This window comes from Peromyscus maniculatus, chromosome 7 (assembly GCF_049852395.1).
Source record: "Peromyscus maniculatus bairdii isolate BWxNUB_F1_BW_parent chromosome 7, HU_Pman_BW_mat_3.1, whole genome shotgun sequence".
Taxonomy (NCBI): Eukaryota; Metazoa; Chordata; class Mammalia; order Rodentia; family Cricetidae; genus Peromyscus; species Peromyscus maniculatus.
Window position 1 is genome coordinate 28,883,208 of NC_134858.1, and position 20,173 is coordinate 28,903,380.

Genomic DNA, 20,173 nt, shown 5'->3' on the forward strand with positions numbered 1-20,173 from the left:
GTCAAGGCCCTTGCATCCACTCAAATGCCACCCACCCCTGGGGAGAAGAAAAAAACATAATAACTACCAAAAACTGCATAGACCCGAAGTCCTTTCAAGTTTCAAAGTAAGCATTTCAAGACAAATAAAAGGAAACTCAATTTTGCATATATAGAAACTAACCCCTAAATATGAACAGGTTGTGCTGACCGACTCCTGGGATCCAGGTCAAGCTACTGTAAATTAGAGTATCGGAATATCAGGAAGGACGGCCAGTCTCTAACAGCACCTCTACTGGTCTGTCTCAAACTACAGTTGGTAGCCTTTGCTTATTTGTTATCTCTTTTATTTACTTTTTCTTTCTGCCCTCTTTCAATCTAGGGTCTCAATCAAGCTGGGCGGTGGTGGCGCACGCCTTTAATCCCAGCACTCGGGAGGCAGAGCCAGGCAGATCTCTGTGAGTTCGAGGCCACCCTGGGCTACAGAGTGAGTTCCAGGAAAGGCACAAAGCTACACAGAGAAACTCTGTCTCAAAAAAAAAAAAAAAAAAAAAAAAATCAATCTAGGGTCTCTCACACGCTAGGCCTGCAGTCTGTCTAGGCCTGCAGTCTGTCACTGAACTCTAGCCCTACCCCTTCTAGACACTTGTTATTTTGAGACAAGGTTACTCAGGCTTGTCTTGAACTCTTCCTGCCTCAGTTTCCTGAGGGACTGAGATGGTGGGCCTGTGGTACTTTATATAAACTAATTCTTGTCCCAGGAAGTATGCCAGAATTTTAAAAGCATCTTTGTACATATATGAAGTGAAAAGCTAACAGGAAATCAAACCCTACTACTGCCTACTTGGAAGACATTGAATGTGATTGCTATCTGTTCTAATACAAGCTACCATTCCTTCACACACAAAACATGAAAACAGAAAGCAGTCAAAACTTCCAATAATTTATTTAATTCACTCATGCAACAACAACAAAAACTTCATCAAGCAACTGTATTAACAACGTGCTCAAGGCTCAGGATACAAGCATGAGCAAAAATTCATGACCCCACCTCCTCAGTCCTCCATCTAGTGTCAAGTCAAAACGTACACTAAAAAAAGTGACTGGATTCAGTCCTAGGAGGAAACATTAAAAAGAACATGACCTCAGTTTGAGTAGAGAGCTAAGAAAGGAAGCTTCCAGAGGAAAATGAGGCTTGTGGGGAGGTGTGGATGCTACGAAGGAAGAACAGCCCTGCGGTAGAACCAGGTCTATATTGTCTGGCAGCAGGAGGATCTCAGCCTTCATTACTGGAAGTGCTGAGAGATTTTAAGCCAAAGCAAGACATGGTGATAGATTAGACATGGAAAATGAAGAGGACATCAAGTTGGGTTATTTTCAGGATGCCCAGAATGCAAGGCTCCTCTCAAGCAATGTGTCCTTGAAGAACAACTGTGCATTTTGTGTTACAGTGGTCCTTTATCCATGGAGCTATGTCCCAGGACTCCCAGTGGATGCCTGAAACTATGGAGTACACTGAATTGAGTATGCTTTCCCCATGTCATAATAAAGTTTAATGTATAAATTAAGCACAGTAAGAAAGAAACAAACACTAAAGGGCTGGAGAGATGGATCAATCAACAGTTAAAAGGATCCGGGTTCAAATCCCAGCACCTACATAGTGGCTTACAAGCAGCTGTAACTCTGGTTCTAAAGAAACGGGCATTCTCTTCTGACCTGTGCATGTACTAAACATGTATACAGTGCACAGGTGTACATGCATGTAAAACCCTATACACATAAAATTGACATTTTGTTAAAGGGGAGAAACAAATCTGAAATTGTTTCCTCAATCAACAAATGAACTAGAGTTAAAAGATTAAAATTTCTTAATGTTTTAACTATGTATGCGCTTGTATGAATACTTTAACATTGAAGGCAGCTACTAAACAAATAGGATTCAGGGTACCATATCTCATCATTTGGAAGACTAGGGTGATAGAGGATAGTATTTGACTCTTAAGTCCCCCAAATGAACAGAGATAAAGTGTTGGTTAGCTGTGTGTGCTCACTGAGCCACGACATTGAAACAGTCAATTCTAGCGCATTCATCAGCCAGGACTACGTTCCACATGTTACTCGTTATGGTTGTTGGCTACAAGACCACACGAGTTTCAACTGTATAAATGCTCAGTTAATGGGTCAACCACGGAGGTCAATACATCAGTGTAAGTGCATTTGATTTCTGCACTGAGATGGTCAGTGTTATCTTCCCTAAAGAGTCTAAGGTATCAGAGGTTAAAGCAACAGGAAGGAGAGCAAAACAGCCAGCTCCTCACATCAGTTACCACCAAGAAAGAGAGTTCCTGGAATCAATCCAGACAGCTAATAGGATACAGTGATTCACTTCTGAGTTCAGAAAGATTAATCCTTGTGGTCATGAGAGACTCTCAAGACAGTCTCCTCTGCAATATAAAAGGCCTCTGTGGGCCACATCTAAGAATCAACTAATCAAACATACCCCGACCTCACCTAGAATGTGACAGGGTCACCGTTCTATGATGTTTGTACTTCTTTACTTGGAAATGCTCTTATTTAATGTGCTCTCCATTTTCTTAAGCACCGACTGTGCCTTGATCCATTACTCCAACATATAAATCAATCTGCATCCTAATCTAACATGTTACAAATGGGACTTCACTGCCAAGTCAGCACTTCTGACATCCTGTGAACTTGGAATCCTCTATGAAAGAAAATTAATGCCCCACGTGTTGGCACTTAAGCCAGTCCCTGTGATCTATGCACACGGCAGCACTTTCAGGGCTCTGAAAACAAACTGCATCAATTGCTTTCCATCCAGTGCCTCACTTTACTTAATAATTCATCCTTAATAAGAAATGCCATTTTATTAATTTGGCTCAGAAAAAGTTCAGCTATCCAAGGAAAGGAATTCAACTTAGTAGAAGGTGCTCCTAATAATCTGAAGCAGCTTAAAGCATTTACAGTCAATGTACAAAATGTAAGTCTGAGCCTGCACGAAGTCTGTCCGTCCTTGATATCACTTCAAGAGCCTAACCCCTGGGTGGAGCTCATAAGCTAGCTGTCTTCCTTTTCAAAACTGTTTGGGGCCAACGCAGCTCTCCTACCTCAAAGCCTGTGCCTGAACAGTTATTGCTTTCCTCACTAAAGCTACCGCCCCCAAATCAAATCGGCCCTACAGTTTGATTAAGAGCCTACATACAATCTTCCCAAGGGCAGGGTTTTCTCCTACAGCTGTGGGAATGAGGATTCCTTAGATGGAAAGGTGCTGTTTACAGCTGCACCCCAACCAGCTCAGCTCACACGGTTCTGCTGCATCTAGCTAGGCTTCCAGGCTAGCTACAAGACACTCTTATTCAAATGTCCTTTCCGTTACACCTTAAAATCTTTAAAAAGAAAAATTGGGTAACAATCAAAATTTGAAGAGCCTATATCATTTCCACTCCTGTTCAAGTGTTGAATAAATTTCATAATCCAGAGGCTTGAGAGATGGCTCAGTGGTCAAGAGTATTGGCTGCTCTTCCAGAACCCAGGTTCAATTCCCAGCAATCACATGTCACATCTGTTTGTAACTCCAGTTCCAGGACTTCTGACGCCCATGACATTCATGCAGGCAAAACACCAATGAACATAAAATAAAAATTAAAAACAAAAAAAACTTTGTGATTTACCGATTCTAACGACCACGTCTTTAATTCCAGCACTCAGAAGGTAGAGGCAGGCTGATCTCTGAGTTCCAGGTCAGCCTGGTCTACAGGGAGAGTTCCAGGATGGCCAGGAATACTCAGAAACCCTCTCTCAAAATATAAATGTAACAATTTAAATATATACCCACATTTTTTTCACCAAAGATTTCTTATCAAAAGAAAGTGAAATACATTTGTTCTTAGCACACTTCAAGATATTTGTTCTCAGGAGAAAGAACATGAAGTTGGGTTGGGGGGGATCCGGAAGCAGCTGGGGGAAAGGATATTATAATTACAAATTATATGAAAAATTGAAAAACTATGGAAGGATAAGGAGCTCTCACAAGCTATGACTAACTACAAAAGGAAGGCAATCAGAGTGAGGACACTAGGGTGAATGTCACCATCAACAAGACATTTAAGGAAACCAGTCAGGAAAAAAACTCAAAATGGTTACAAATCAGCAAAGACCAGGCACAAACAATGAATGAATGCAATGTGGGAGCTTGACCAGGATCCTGGAACAGGAAAAGGACATCGGTCAGGGGAAACCCGAGCAATCATTTGCATAAGCTGTGCCAACACAAGCTCCTGTACGTGCTCTATGGGTTATGTAAGATATTAATTCCACAGTCAGGCATAAGAGAATTCAGCAGTATTGTCAACTTTTACTTAAGGCCAAAAACTGAATCAAAATAAAACTATTTGAGAGATGGCTTATCAAAATAGCACCTGCTCCGCATGCATGACAAGTGAGATAGAGCCCAGTACCACCAAAAAAGCAAGTGTTGCCGGGCGGTGGTGGCGCACGCCTTTAATCCCAGCACCCAGGAGGCAGAGGCAGGCGGATCTCTGTGAGTTCGAGGCCAGCCTGGGCTACCAAGTGAGTTCCAGGAAAGGCGCAAAGCTACATAGAGAAACCCTGTCTTGAAAAACCAAAAAAAAAAAAAAAAAGCAAGTGTTTTTGTGTTTAATCCTGATCAAACTGCCTGGATTCCACTTTGGAGGGCACAGCTTCAATTTTACAAATCCAATCTGTCAAAAAGAGGACAAGCTGGGTCTGGTGGCATGTACCTGTAGACTAGCTAACTGGGAGGGTTGGGGTGGGAGGACTGTTTGAGCCCGTAGGTTTGAAGAAAGACTGGGCAACACAGCCAGGTTGTTTTTAGACACAATAGTTTGTACAAATAACCTCAATGTTATTAGAGCTTTAAATATTAAAGCAGAAATGAAGTATCATTTCCAAGATTAAAAATGGTTTAGACTGTCTCCAGGGCTTTTTATAGGAACATGGTAATTTGTCCAACTGGATTATATTGGTAAAAATCCAGGCACCATAATCAAATAGAAGGCTTTTACTTTTCAGGAGATGGAAACTGAGTCTTTCAAAGAAAACTGTAGAAAATATACTGATGCTTAAAACAGGTTCCTGGTTCTGCCTAGTTGCTGTTGTAACACAGAAGTCTAAGAAACATATTTCCAGGTGTACAGAGCCACTCGGGACCTGTCTTGGATAAACAGCCTTCTCACTGCGTTCTGCCTCAGAGGTGTGCATGAGGTGGTACCTAAGAATGTGACGGTAGTCCAGTTCCATCACCAACTACTTGTACTACCTCTGAAGGTTACCTAGCCTCCTAAGCCTACTTTTTCTATTTTTTTTAAGATTTTTATTTATTTATTTATTATTTATACAATGTTCTGCCTGCATGTATGCCTGCAGGCCAGAAGAGGACACCAGATCTCATTACAGATGGTTGTGAGCCACCATGTGGTTGCTGGGAATTGAACTCAGGACCTCTGGAAGGGCAGCCAGTGCTCTTAACCTCTGAGCCATCTCTCCAGACCTACTTTTTCTATTAAAATGATAGGCCAGGAGGGCTGGAGAGACGGCTCAACAGTTATGAGCACTGGTTGTTCTTCCAGAGGACCTGGGTTCAATTCCCCAGCACGCACATGGTGGCTCATGGCTATGACTCCAGTTTCAGGGGATCTAATGCCCTCTGCTGGCCTCCACAGACACCATGTACATACATGGTGCACAGCCATAAATCCATACATATAAAATAAAAAATTAGAAAAACCTTTTCAAAGCTAAGCCAAGCATGATAATTTATACCTGTAGACCTAGCACTTGGGGCAGGAGGGGAGTAGGGCTGAATAAAGAGGATTATTACAAGTTCAAGGCCACTGTGGACTGGCTACAGTGTGAGACTCTGCGAGGAAGGGTGTGACTGGGAAGATGGTGAGCTGTGTGAGCATGAGGAGATGAGTTGAACAGCCAGCATGAGAAACATTACATGACAGCAGGGGCTTATAATGCCAGTGGTGGTGAAGTAGACAGGAGGCTTCCCATCAAACTCAACTGTGAGCCCCAGGTTTTAGTGAGAGACGCTGTCTCCAAAAGGGGAGGCTGGTTAACTCCTGAGGAACAGCACCCAAGGGGAGCCTCTGACCTCCAAAAGAGTGCATATCCACACTCCTCTGCAAGCCTACTCCCGACCTCCACACACACATTATTTAAAAACAACAACAAAAAGCCATTTGTGATATTACACAAGCTCATATAAAACATTTACCAGAGAAACATAACAGATCTACAATAAATAATGATTTTAAAATAAAATTTAAAACGAAGTGCTTGAAATATTGCTTATTACAAAAAAGGAGTTTGAGTGCTGGTGGCCATTTTATCAGGATTTACATATTCATCTGTAGAACAAGGCTACTAATAGACCTACTCCCCTCTGGCCCGTTGTGGGGATTAAATTAAGATAATGCACAGAAGCATTAGGTGCAATGCCTGCTGCAGAACAAGCACCATTATCACTGTGCTCGCCCCTGAAGATTTAGTTCTCTCCTGCTGCAATTACACAGAACTGGGCTTAAATCAGAGGTACTCAAGTGAAGAATACATAAGGATCCCACATTATATATCCCTCCTTCCAAAGCACAGGCTGGCATGGCACAGGTTTGAAAGAGACTGCACTTTTTTTTAAATGTTATTAAATTTGGAAATGGATTAAAAAAAAAAAAAAAAGAAACAAGTTGCATTACTGCTCCATACTTTATTTTGTGGGAACCCAGTCATCAAATATTTATGTGAACAGCCCTGTCATTTTTAAAGGAAACTACCAGGAGCTGCTGGTTTCATGGCTCTGAACCACTTTCCAGATGAATCAGAAGTGAGGTCAAGATGGACTCGCTGCTACCACCAAGGTACCTCTGAGACTGGGCTATTACGGGGGCCAGCGAGATGGCTCAGCAGGGCCAAGTGCTTGCCACACAGACCAGATGATCTGAGTTCAATACCCAAAACCCAAAAAAGGAAGCGATTTACTCCACAAAGTTGTCCTCTAACCTCCACAAAAGTACTATGGCCTCACCTCCACACACACACACACAAAATATTAACAACAGCACTCTCTAAGTTATTTCTTTATGGTTTTGTTTTGTTTACCTTCTTTGTGAACTTCAAACATATACACGATGTATTTTGATCATATTCACCCCAAATTTGTTTTCTTGATATTATTCCATCTACTTATTAGCTAGTTTATACTAGATGAGAAACTGCAATTCAAAAGGTGAGGCTTCTAATGCCGGGCGGTGGTGGCGCACGCCTTTAATCCCAGCACTCGGGAGGCAGAGCCAGGCGGATCTCTGTGAGTTCGAGGCCAGCCTGGGCTACCAAGTGAGCTCCAGGAAAGGCGCAAAGCTACGCAGAGAAACCCTGTCTCGAAAAACCAAAAAAAAAAAAAAAAAAAAAAAAGGTGAGGCTTCTGTTCACTCTGTAACAGATAGAAGTCTAGTTTCTCAAGGAATACCACTTAGAAACTCACTAAATCACATTTCCCTCTGATGACGCAGCAGCCATTTACCAAACTCTTCAAAGCTTGTCAACTAACTGCAGAACTCAGGATGCCAAGGGGCTTCTGTATTAATATAATATAATCTTAATCATGTGAACTCAGGCTTGATCTACTAGCTCTTTGGCATTAGCATTACTTAGGCTGTTACTAAGAGCTGTGTGTGCGAAGTCAGAAAAAATGTACAGGAATGGATTTACTTAAATCTTAAGAGGGAGAAAAGATTTCAAGTAACAAACACCCAGGAAATATTATGGATTAAATTTTCATAATGAAATACTTTCAATCTAAATTATTCTTAGTGAGTCACATAATAGAAATGATGGAGTGTTTTCTACAGAATACCCAAACACAAGCCTGGCAATCCTCTTACATTATAAGCAGCCTCTGGCTGATCCGATGCTCTAGGATGTTTTGTTTTTATGTGAATCAAATCACCGTCAATCAAGTAATTCTAAATTCTTATAAATTGTATTCCTTAAAATATTCCACTTAACAGATTTCACTAAAATGAGTATTTAGCTTGGAGATGTTACCAAGGTTGAGAAACTATCCAACATTCAGTTTTAGCTAAAACACCATGTAACTACACAGTGTCAAGCCTTCAAATATGGATAGACAATTGTGTCAGAGACTTGAAACTAATTCTACACTGACTCACTTTCCCTTTAATATAGCTGGGAAAGGGGAAGAAAACTAATCCATGTAAATGGAAACACTGATGATTTCATATACAGGATTATTTGGGGGGGGGGGCTGGAGACAGGGTTTCTCTGTGTTGCCCTGGCTGTCCTAGAACTTGCTCTGTAGACTAGGCTGGCCTTGAATTAAAAGCATGTGCCACCACCATGACGTTAGAGGATCATTTATTATTATTTATTTTCATGTGTATGAGTCTTTGCTTGCTCGTATGTCTATGCACCATGACATACACTGCCTGCACAGGCCAGAAAAGGGTGTCAGATCCCTTTTGGAACGGACATGGAACTGGAGTTAAAGACTGTTTTCAGCTGCCACGTGGGTACTGAGAATTGTCTTCTGCAAGAGCAGCCATCTTTCCAGTCCCTAGGATCATTTTACTGATGTTTTAAAGCAGATGTTCCCCAGACACCTTCTAGGGAGCTAATAAGGTTCACAACAGGTGTTTGGTGACATCCTGAAAAGTGAGAAATATAGAGTAGTTGTGTAGCTAAGTAGAAGGATGCATGCCTAGACCGCATGAGGTTCTGGGTTCAAACCTCAGCCCTGCACCATAACAAAAAGCTGGAGGGAGTGGGGGTGAACACAACATCTGGTACTAGTGTATGCACACAGTATGTAAGGACAGATTCATTGTCCTCTTTTGAGACCCAGTGTCTTGAATTCCAAGATACCTTCCTTCTTTTCACCTTTTGTTATTAAAGTCATAAAATGACAGCAAAGATAAAGTCATAAAATGATAAGCAAGTAGGCTTTCTTTAAAAATATATTCTTTTTACAACGTGAAGTTATTGCAATCTCATCGACCCCAAACTTCCTTGTTGGGCTCACGAGAGCTCAGGGGTAAGGTCATTTGCTGTGAAGCAGAATGTGGCCCCTGTGGTCCATGTGATCAAAAGATAGAACAGACTCTCTCAGGATGTCTCTGGTTGCAACATGCACACTGCTGGCCACAAAATAAATACTTTTTAAAAAAACATTAAAAAGAAAAAAAAAAAATACTGGCAGCCACAAACTAGCTCTTTATTTCCAAGAGTCTATGATGCAGTGAGTCACCTGTATTTATCTTTATAACTTAAAAAAAAATTAAATAACTAAATAGTTTTCATAGTACGGGAAGAAATTTAAGAAAGAAATGTTTAAATAGTTCTGATAAGTATTTTCCTAAGTGCAATCAATATATCAATCTTGATTAACAAATTTTAAGTTAATATCCATCAAAACTGTGAGAATAAGAAAAATATGAAATTGTTCCACCCTCTTCAAGTTCAAAGCAAGTCAAAAGACATCTTTCTTATGGTTTATGTAGCATTTAAATTTAAAAGTAAATAGACTGCACTATCAGCATGCACCAGATCTGCTCTCAAACAATAATTCTTCCTGCCTTGGACCAACGCCCATGTGCATTACTGTAATTATCAGCAATTAAAAAAAATAAAGTAATAAAGCTAATACACTCCAAAAGTCAGTATGTTTACTGTTTGCCGAATGGGCCATTAATTAGCCTTTCTTGGTACAAGCCACCTTAACTACCAAGCAAATGCCTCAAGGGGAGCGGGAAAGGTTACACTCAAGAAGAGAAAGGAGTAAGTAAGGATGAAGACACAATGAACAGCCCACCTTTGCCCTCCAGGATCCTGTCTCCACCCAACTCTGGCTCCCAGAAACAGTAGTTTGTTCCAAAACATCAACAACATGGCTAGTATGGCCTACAAGACCCACAGTGGAAAAGTCCCTGATTGAGTCCATCTTCCCACACATTCCAGACCACCCCTCACTGTTCCACAGAGCCACGGGGCCTCATCCCAAGTCTCCCCTCTTCCCAAAGCAGCTGTGTTCTCTCTCCCCTTTCAGGAGTCTTCTCCGTGGACATCCTCAGAGGCGGCCTGACAGTCCTGGCCAAGTCAAGGTTCCTCCCCAGCGTGCTGATGTGCTTGCCATGTCCATCTCACAGAGCCAGAACTGGAGTCACTTTTTCTAACCTCTATCTAGTAAGAGTACCTAGAATAGAGCAAGTAATCAATTATTCCCAGGAGAATCAGGCTCTAAATCCTGAGCCCTTGGATTTTGTTTTTGTATTTCCCTAAAGTACAGTCAACAGTGATTTCGAAGTCAAAACAGCATTAGTTTGTGTATCAGCTTATCTACAAACAAGAACGATGTGCTGAAGAGATGGCAAAGGGCACTTGCTGCTCATGCTCCAGGTTCTAGCACCTGCAGCAGGCAGCTCACAACCACCTCAACTCCATCTCCAGAGGATCAGATACCCTCTTCTTGCCTCCACAGGCACGTGTGTGTATGTGACATAAACTCAGACATACATACGTACACATTTGTTAAAAAAAAACTTTTTAAAAGACACTAATCAAAAATAAATGGCTAAATAAATAAAAAGGAAACCTATGCAGAATGGCCAGCTTCAATTTTAAAAGGCATAATCTTTTCCATGACACATGGTTTGAAAAGCTACACAATACAAGGCAGGAACAATCTACCAGACATATACTAACTCAGTCCCAGCCCAACATGAGCACAACCCTCAGAGGTACCTCAAAGGTGGCCGGTCATTCATCTGCTGTTCACCTCCTCTTTTCTTAACACATCCTTCTGAGACCAGACATAAAGGCTGTGTTCTGTAATTTGAAAATGTCATGTTTCGTTTGTGGGACAGGGCGTTTGTGCCATGACACACGTGTAGAAGTCAGAGGACAACTCACAGAAGTCAGCTCTTAAGTCATGGTGGAGGGATTGAAGCTGGGTTGTCAGGCTTGGCCCTAAGCACTTCCTTTCCCCACTGAGCCATCCCCCTGGCTCTACACTTTAAGTTTTTAACTCTGAAGCCATCACACTTACTATCCTAAAGCATCTACTCCCTTGTCCTGTTGGTTGGTTAAAGCAGTACTCCTCCATAACATACACGTGGGTTACAATTTCTTTCTTTACAACTTATTTATTCTTCTTTGCCTGCATGTATTTCTGTAGCACATGTGTGTCTGGCACCCACAGAGAGGAGAACAAGGTGTCAGATCACCTGAACCAGGATTACAGATGACTGTAAGTCACCATGTGGGCACTGGGAATTGACCCTGGGTGTGCTCAAGCCGTCAGGGATCTTAACTGCTGAGCCATTCTCCAGCCTGTACTTAGGCATCTGTTCTCCCTGGATGTCTCAGCTAGTGTTATTGCTGTGAAGAGACACCACTACCAAGGCAACTCTTATAAAATGGCACGTTTAATTTGGGGTTCCCTTATAGTTTCAGAGGCTTAATCTATTATCATCGTGGCAGGGAGCATGGTGGTACACAGGCAGACAAGGTGCTGGAGAGGTAACTGAGAATTCTACATCCTGATCTGCTCACAGACAGCAGACGAGGGAAAATTGGGCATGGCATGGGCTTTTAAAACCTGAAAGTCCACCTCCAGGGACACACTTCCTCCAATAAGGCCACACCTCCTTCCTAATCCCTTTCAAAGAGTGTCTCCCTAATGACAGAGCATCCAAATTCATGAGCCTGTGGAGGCCATTTTTATACACAGCACCACACTAGAGTTACCAACTGTGTCTTTCCTTTTACCTGCTTGGTGCCCCACACACAGACCTGAAACTGCCAGAAAGGTCCACAAACACCCTGCAGTGCATACACTGAGGTCTGCTGCTTTCGCTTCTTTCTTTCCTGAAGCCAACACCACCCCCACTCTCCAACTCCGTCCTCCATCTGGACCCTCTGTTCTCTAGGCCTGAGGTCATCAGTCCTGAGAGTCCTTCCTCTTTCCTCTGGTTTCCTCACTATTTTTGTCTTTCTTGGCTGATTTCCGTTTTAGGAGCTCACAGCTTCCTCAGAAAACACCTAAAAATAGAAAATTTCAAACATAACAGATCTCAAAAGGGCTTTTATATTATGCACACACTTTATGGGTAATGTACAAAGTACTAAATTGTGGCTGGAAATCACATTTTCCCTCAGAATTTGAGGTCTTCTGGCACTGCTGCTGATAAACCAGGAGCCAATCTGACCCTTCTGTGTAGGCCTGTTCTTCCCTGTCTTCCGATATTTAGCATTGTTAAACTTGAACCTAGTGTGCCTTGCTGTGGCCTCTGTGGCCGTCACCAGACCTGGCTCTTAGTGGGCCGCGCAATTTCCCACATGCAGTCTGCTGTCTCCAGTCCTTAAGATTTCCCAGACCAAGCCTCTAGTTTGTTTTGTTCCCTCTCTTCCAGTTCATTCCTACTGAGTTTTTCTCAGTGGTATTAGAGGCCCTAGGTTCCATCCTCAGCATGACAAAAAGTAGAAATAAAGAAGTACTGGTAACTCATTTCTAATTTTTCCAGGTGAAATTGGCACTAATGTTCGATGATGGATGCCTCATTGGTACATTTTCTAAGACAGGTTCAGCATCTTCACCCATATTCATCATATACACAAATTCACAAGGGCTCTGCTTGGTGAGGAGCTTATCAGGCTTGAGCCCATACTTTATATTCAATCTTTTAAGATCAATACTACAGATATTTTAATCTGTCCTGAGTATCATTTCTAGTGCTTTAAAAAAAACACTGAACACCATTCAGTTTCTATGACTTTTGTCAATTCACAAGATTAATCGTTCAAAATAATCCCAGCAGGATGTGTAGTAATGTAGATCCTGAGGAAGTGAGCAAAGCCTCAAAACACCATTTCTCTAACAGTTTCTGTAAAAGACGGAGGGAAGATTTTTTCTAGTTTCCTTCAGTTATGATTAAAAACACTCTGACCAAAAGCAGCTTAGGGGAGGAGAGGACTTATCTGGCTTACAATTCCAGATCACAGTCCAGCAACTGAGGGAAATCAAGGTAGGGATTTGAAGCAAGCACCTGAAAGCAGATCTGCTTGCTATTTCATGCAGAATTACCTATAACCTCTGAACTCACTCACAGCCTAGAGAGTACAGCAAGAAACCATGATCACTCACAGGAACATGCTTGAATAGCTTTTTTACAAAGCCAGGACCAGCTGCCTGGCTAGCTATCTATAAAGGGCTGGGCCCTCCCACATCCATTAACAATCATGACAATCCCCCACAAACCTGCCCACAAGGCAATCTGATCTGGGCAATCCCTCAACAGACTCCCTTCTCAGGTGACAGTAGGCTGTGTTAACTTCACAGTTAGAGCTAACTAGGACAAGGTTGCTCTAAAGAAAAAACATGCAAGGTTAAGCAGAAATAGTGGTGGGAAGGGGATCAAGAAGTCACCAAAGGCTCTGCTATAAATGATGGCTCAGGTAGAGCCCATGCCTAGCATGTTCCACCAATTCAGCGCACTGCAGAATGAGAAAAATTACCAGCAGCTCATTACTGAAGTTTCATTCTCCATGGTTTCCATTATCTACAGAGAACTGTGGTCTAAAAATATTAAAAGAGAAATTCTGGAAATAAACAATTCATAAGTTCTAAACTGCTTACCATTCAGAGTTACAAAATGAAATTGCACTCTGTCCCACCTAGAACACAAACCATTCCCTTGCCCTATGTTGCTACCCACCTAAGTCATTTAGTAGCTGTCTCAGCAAACTGTTCCAGCAACACAGCATGTATGTTCAAGTAACCTTCACTCCACCTAATACAAAAACGGTGATGGCAGCCCCTCAAGGCTGCTTGTTCTTGCTTCCTCCCTCCGTTCACTCATGGTTTGGTATAGATTAAACCTAGGACCTTGTGCATGCATGCACACCATAAAATGCTTCTTTCACATACCATATTACACTATCACAAGGGGCAAGTCCAGTTCACAAGATACGTTTATGCTATCTTAATCACAGTGCTGTTCAAACTGTCCTTGCTTATTACTTACTAGTATAGCTTACTGTGCCTAATTTATGAATTAAGCTTTACCACAGGTGCACACATGCACACACGCACGCACACACAGGAAAAAACAGCAGATATAAAAGAGTTCAGGGCTCTGCGGGTTCAGAAATCCACTGCACATTTTAGAACAGACCTCTCACAGGTGAGGGGGGCCATGAGATCATGTCTAAACCAACTCTTCCTCTTTCCTTTTTAACAAGGGTTGAAAAGTCAAATGCCTATCCGTACAAACAGAAAACAGGATAGGTGGACCACAGCATTTCTTCCCGGACTAAAAGAAGCCTGTTTCTAATTGGCTCCTGCTGTCAGATAGCCTCGTTTCCTCAAAACCTGGCAAGAATTTTTTGCATTGAAACTCCTATTACTTGGAAACAGAAATATGTATCTAGAATTTAAATACATTTAAGTCTAACATGGTGAGGACAAAATAAAACAGGGACAGGTCACACACTGTTTGTAGGCTGCATTTCCCCCCCTTTTCTTTTTTCTTTTTTTTTTTTTTTTAACCTAAATTTAACATACTAGGCTTTGGAGTAAAGAGGACTGACAATCTGAAAGAACAAAATTTAGCAAACACAAAAGGCAAAGTATAAACTAAAATTTGAATGATTCTGTCGATTACAAAATTATTATAATGATTAACTTTAAAGACCTTAGCATTTGGGCAAACGATGTAACTCAATAGCAGTGTGTATGCTTAGAATGCACAAGGCCCTAGATTCCTTCTCAAGACTGAAAGATAATTTTGGCATTTGCTGATAGGAAGATTTAATATTGTTAAAATAACACTACTACCCAAAGCAATCTACAGACTCAGTGCAATCTCTTATCAAATCTCCACAGAGCTTTTTGAGGAAATAGAAAGGCCACCATAAAGGTCATTATGGGATCTCAGAATCTTGAAAAGGAGTTCAGGAATAAACCGTATATATGGCCAACTGATTTCTGACAAGGATGTCAAGACCATGTAACAGGCAAAGGACAGCTCCTTGAAAACCAATGGTCCGACTAGATAGCAACCTCTAAGAATAAAGAAGGATCCCTACCTTAAATTATGTACAAAATGAAGGGCCTACGGAGCTGAATCCATGGTAAGGGCACTCACTGTGAAAGCAAAAGGACCTGCAATCTAATCCCCGGCTTCCACATAGAACCTAGGGCACGGATGAGGCAGGCGGATCTCAGGAGTTTGCCAGACAGCCAGTTTGGCTGAAACACTAAGCCTCAGACTCAGAGGGACCCTGTCTCAGAGGAAGGGACTATATGTCCTCCTCTGGCTTCTTCAGGCACACATGTACACACATTCTCACACAAATTAACTCAAAACTATGGAACACCTAAACTTTAAGCTACAGCTCTCAGAAATCTTAAGGGGAAAGCTCCATGACAATAATTTCTCAGACATGACATTAAAACAGGTAACTATAAAGAAGAAATAGAAGATTTTCACTTAATCAAATTAAAAAACTTTGTACATCAAAGGGCATTATCAAGAGTGAAAAGACATGGGACAGAGTATTTGCAAGTCACTGCTCTGATCCATATCCACAAAAATAAAAGGAACTCCTGCAATTCAACAGCATCAAACTGTCTAGTTTGAAAACAAACATTTTGAAAAGGCATGTCTTCAAACAAAAGCCACATGAAAGGACAATTCGGCACCACTAGTAATCAGAACAACAATCACAACCCCATACCACAGCAAGATGCTGCTCCACTTAGGATGCCTGTTATTGAAAACTAGTAACTGTGAGGGGAAAGAATTATTGTCAAGGGTATGGAGAACCTGGAACCCTTGCCACTGCTAATGGGAATGTGAAATGTACAGTCACTGTTTAAAACAGTTTGGCAGTTTCTCAAAAATGAAAGCACAGAACCTTCAAAGCCCAGCAAATCTCACATAGGGCTACATAGCCAACGGACCTACAGCATGCTATGGACACTACTCACTGAAGCACCAACATGCAAGACAGGGTACCCCACTAGCCTAGCACCCACAAGGCCCCTTTTCAATGCCCAGCAAGAAAAGCAAACAAGAGATAATTAAAACTTTAGGTCTGTAATCCCAGAACTAGGTGGCAGGAGAACCAGCAGTCAAACAGTAAAATGGGGAGGGGGAGTAGAGGAGGAGGAGGGAGGGAGGGAAAGAGGGAGGGAGGGAACCCTGGCGTTCTAACAACACTGATGAGCAGGGAAGACATTGTTGCATAAAATAAACCAGTCAGAGGGCAAAAACTGAATAATCCCACTAGAATATGTCATCTGAAATAGTGTAATTCATAGAAACAGACCAGAATTGTGATAACCAGAGGCTGAGGGAGGGAGAAAAAGTTACTATTCAACAGGTTTAAGTTTCTTTATAGACTATTCCTAAATTCTAGAGAGCCACTATACAACCCTGTCCAATATTTAACAGTGTACTGTGTACTTAAAATCTTAAGAGGGTTGGCAATAGGCAAAGTGAATATTGCACAAGAATACAGACCTGAGTTTGATCCCCAGAACCCACATAAAAATGCCAGGTTCAGTGCCATCCATTAAATCCCACAGCACAGGTGTGGGACAGCGGATCCCTGGAGCTCACTGGCCAGCCCACTCAGCCTACCTGGCACGCCAATGAGAGACCCTGACTCAAAACACAAGTGGAAGGTGCCTGAGGAACAAGGCTAACCACCTCCCACGTGCACTCAGACACGCGTACCAACATACGAATCTACATCCATAGATCTCACATTATATGTTGCCAACAACAAAAAGTTAACTTTCAAAATGATACACTTTCTATTACATATATCTTACTACAAACTCAAAAAGACAAGGATTTTGAATTGTGTGATTTAGAGAATTTTTGCATCTTTTGGCTGACATGTAAACTATTATGAAATCAGTAAAGGAAGGGGGATAAGACAGATTAAAATACCCTATATTAAAACACGGATGAAGCACTGGCTCTCATTTTGACCACAGAAGTGTATTTTTCACTCATCTCAGGAACTACAGTGCCTTCAGCTACACTGTCACAATACCTTACACAGCAATTCCACTCACGTTCACTAGCAATGATTAACTATGCAGAACTTCAAATGAACCGATCACCATGCCAACACCTTCAACTTTTGCACAGTTATAGCCTGAAGGGATCTAAAAGAAATTGAAACGTATCTTTTGTTTTGTGTGTGCCTGCTTCTCAGTGTGTGCACCGTGTGTGTGCAGATGCCTTCAGAGACTACAGGAGGGTGTCAAACCCCCCAGAACTGGAGTTGCAAGTGTTTGTGAGCACTCCCAATGTGAGCGCTGGGATGGAACTCGGGTCTTCTGCTAAGTGCTCTGAACCACTGTGCCATCTCTCCAGCCCTCCAGACAGTCTTTGCAATATCAATGTAGGCTACAGTTTAAAGAATTTTAAAACTCCACTACATGCTACTTTTATTAGAGAAATCGTAGAAACATGTGAGATGGAGAAATGGGTCAGTAGCTGAGAGAACTTGCTGCACAATCAGGAAGACTGGTTTGGATCCCCAGGACACATGAAACAGCACACAGGAGCTATCTGCAATCCAACTGTCAGGAGAAGGGGGTGACATGAAATGAGCACACAGGAGCTATCTGCAATCCAACTGTCAGGAGAAGGGGGGTGGTCCTTGAAGCTCACTGGCTAGCCAATCTAGCTGAATTTGAGAGCCCCAGGCTCAGCAAGAGACCCTGTCTCAAAAATATGGTGATGAGTGACTGAGGAAGACATCAACCTCTGGTCCCCACCCCCACCACAAATAAAACAAAACACTACATGGTCAAATTACAAAGATATGCTTATCATTTAAGTCTTCTGCCATTAGCATGCTGGTAGTTTACAAATCTCAATTACTTCCAGTGGTTTTTTTTTTTTTGGGGGGGGGAATCATGCTTGAAAACTTATTTACAGTTTAATATATCCCTATATAATGTACCCACAAAATGTAATGGCCAAAATTCAAAAGATTTCCATCTAGAAAGCACCAAAAAAGCAACAAAGTGCTTTTTATTGGTATAAAAAAAAAAAAAGCACCTTTGCCTGTCATTTTCTCACACACTCTTAAGATGTGTGTAAACTACATCAAAATATTCAAACAACGGTTCCCATATCGCCACTAATAGCCAACTACCGGACCCCGAGGGCAAGTCCTTCTCTCCAACTGCACTCAACCTATTTTGGCAACAGTGCACGCACCTGAATCCGAACAGAGGGTATGAAAGGCCACTTCAGAGGTGAGTACTGTCCACTTAAAATGTCAGCAAGTCCAAACTTCCCAGACCATGAGGGTGAGTCAATTAAAAGTCATCCCAAACCACGAGGGCAATTCAATTGAAAGTGATGCTCTAAAATAGTTAATGCCCTGCAAAGTTATTAGTATGTTAACTGGAAAAATGGGTTGCAGACATATAAGGGGACTCGACTATTTGAGAAATAAAGATGGACGGAAAACAAATAGGTGTTTATCTGGATGGCAAATTCCGTTTTTTGTTTTGTTTTACTTACCAGTATTTAAATTCCTCACAGTGACTATATAGTTCTTCCTTAATGCAATTTATGGCAAGTCACCACAATCATTTGTGAGAATCTATTTTTTAAAATTTTTCATGTGTGACAGGTACGTGTACACCCAAACACCATGAAGCAAGCTTAAGCATGCTAAGCACTGAGCTACAGTGATCTAGTCCCTTCGAGGTGTTTATAACAACACATTTTAAGAAGCAAGTATAATCTAGTGAGATACTTCACTCATGTTCAAGTAGTATTGTACAACTACTGGAAACCTGATTCCCAACATGCTAGCAGATTTGGTGAGTAAGAAACACAACAAAACTGTCTCTTCCCTTCACTTTGTACGGCTAATGATTGCCTAATGATGACTGCCTAATGGTCAGACTTCTCCACATGTCTTGGTACACACACTCATCTGAGATACACTTCCTCAAGGACCATCTGTCCTCCAGTCAGCACAACTTACACAGTGCGTTCACACTCACTCATCTGGACTGGTTAAGTTACTGTTCATACATCTGTAAAATAGATAATCATAACTCCTGTCTTAAGTTATCCTGAAACTCCAGTGGACACACAAAAAACACCAGACATTGTAACTGCTCCAATCAACACAAGACTGTGCTTATTAATTCTTCTTTCTTAATTACTTAAAGATCCACAGGAGTACCAGCCCCAACACACATACACCATAATTTCAGACAGACTGTCCAAGGCATCAAAACATGTTCAAAGATAAAACACAATATTGAGAATTTCAACTGTGTACTGGCTGGTTTTGTGTGTCGACTTGACACAAGCTAGAGTCATCAGAGGAAGGAGTCTCTCAGTTGAGGAAATGCCCCCATGAGATCCAGCTGTAAGGCATTTTCTCAACCAGTGATCAGTGGGACAGAGCCCAGCCCATGGTGGGTGGTGCCATCCCTGTTTGTGGTCCTGGGTTCTATAAGGTGGGCTGAGTGAGCCAAGGGGAGCCAGCCAGTAGGCAACTCCCCTCCCTCAATAATGAGCAGCAATATGGAAGGGTAAGCCAAATAAACCCTTTTCTCCCCAACTTGCTTTTTAGTCATGGTGTTTCATCTCAGCAATAGAAACTCTAACTAAGACAAACTTTTCAATTATAAACAATACTTTCAAAAATTGGAATTAAGAATTCAATGGGGGCTGGGCGGCAGTGGCGCACGCCTTTAATCCCAGCCCTCAGGAGGTAGAGCCAGGCGGATCTCTGTGAGTTCAAGGCCAGTGACAGACACCAAAACTACAGAGAAACCTTGTCTCGAAGGGAAGAAAAAACAAATCAATGGATGAACAGGGCTGTGGTGGTACATGACTTTAATCCCATCACTCAGGAAGCAGAGGCAGGCAGATCTCTGAGATGGAGGGCAGCCTGATCTACAGAGGAAGTTCCAGAACAGCCAGGGCTACACAGAGAAATCCTGTCAATGGAAAGAAAGGAAGGAAGAGAATTCAATGACTAGAACTGAGGACAGAGTTCAGACGGTAGAGCGTCTGCCCAGCACGCACCAGGCCAGGGTTCACCCACGGCATGGCACAAGC

The 20,173-nt window shown here is 42.0% G+C and overlaps 1 protein-coding gene across 5 annotated transcripts in view; it reads right to left on the bottom strand.

The window, feature by feature from the left end:
- Window positions 1-20,173, bottom strand: part of Aplp2 (amyloid beta precursor like protein 2) — a 73,088-nt gene that overhangs the window by 38,415 nt on the left and 14,500 nt on the right. The window lies entirely within an intron of this gene.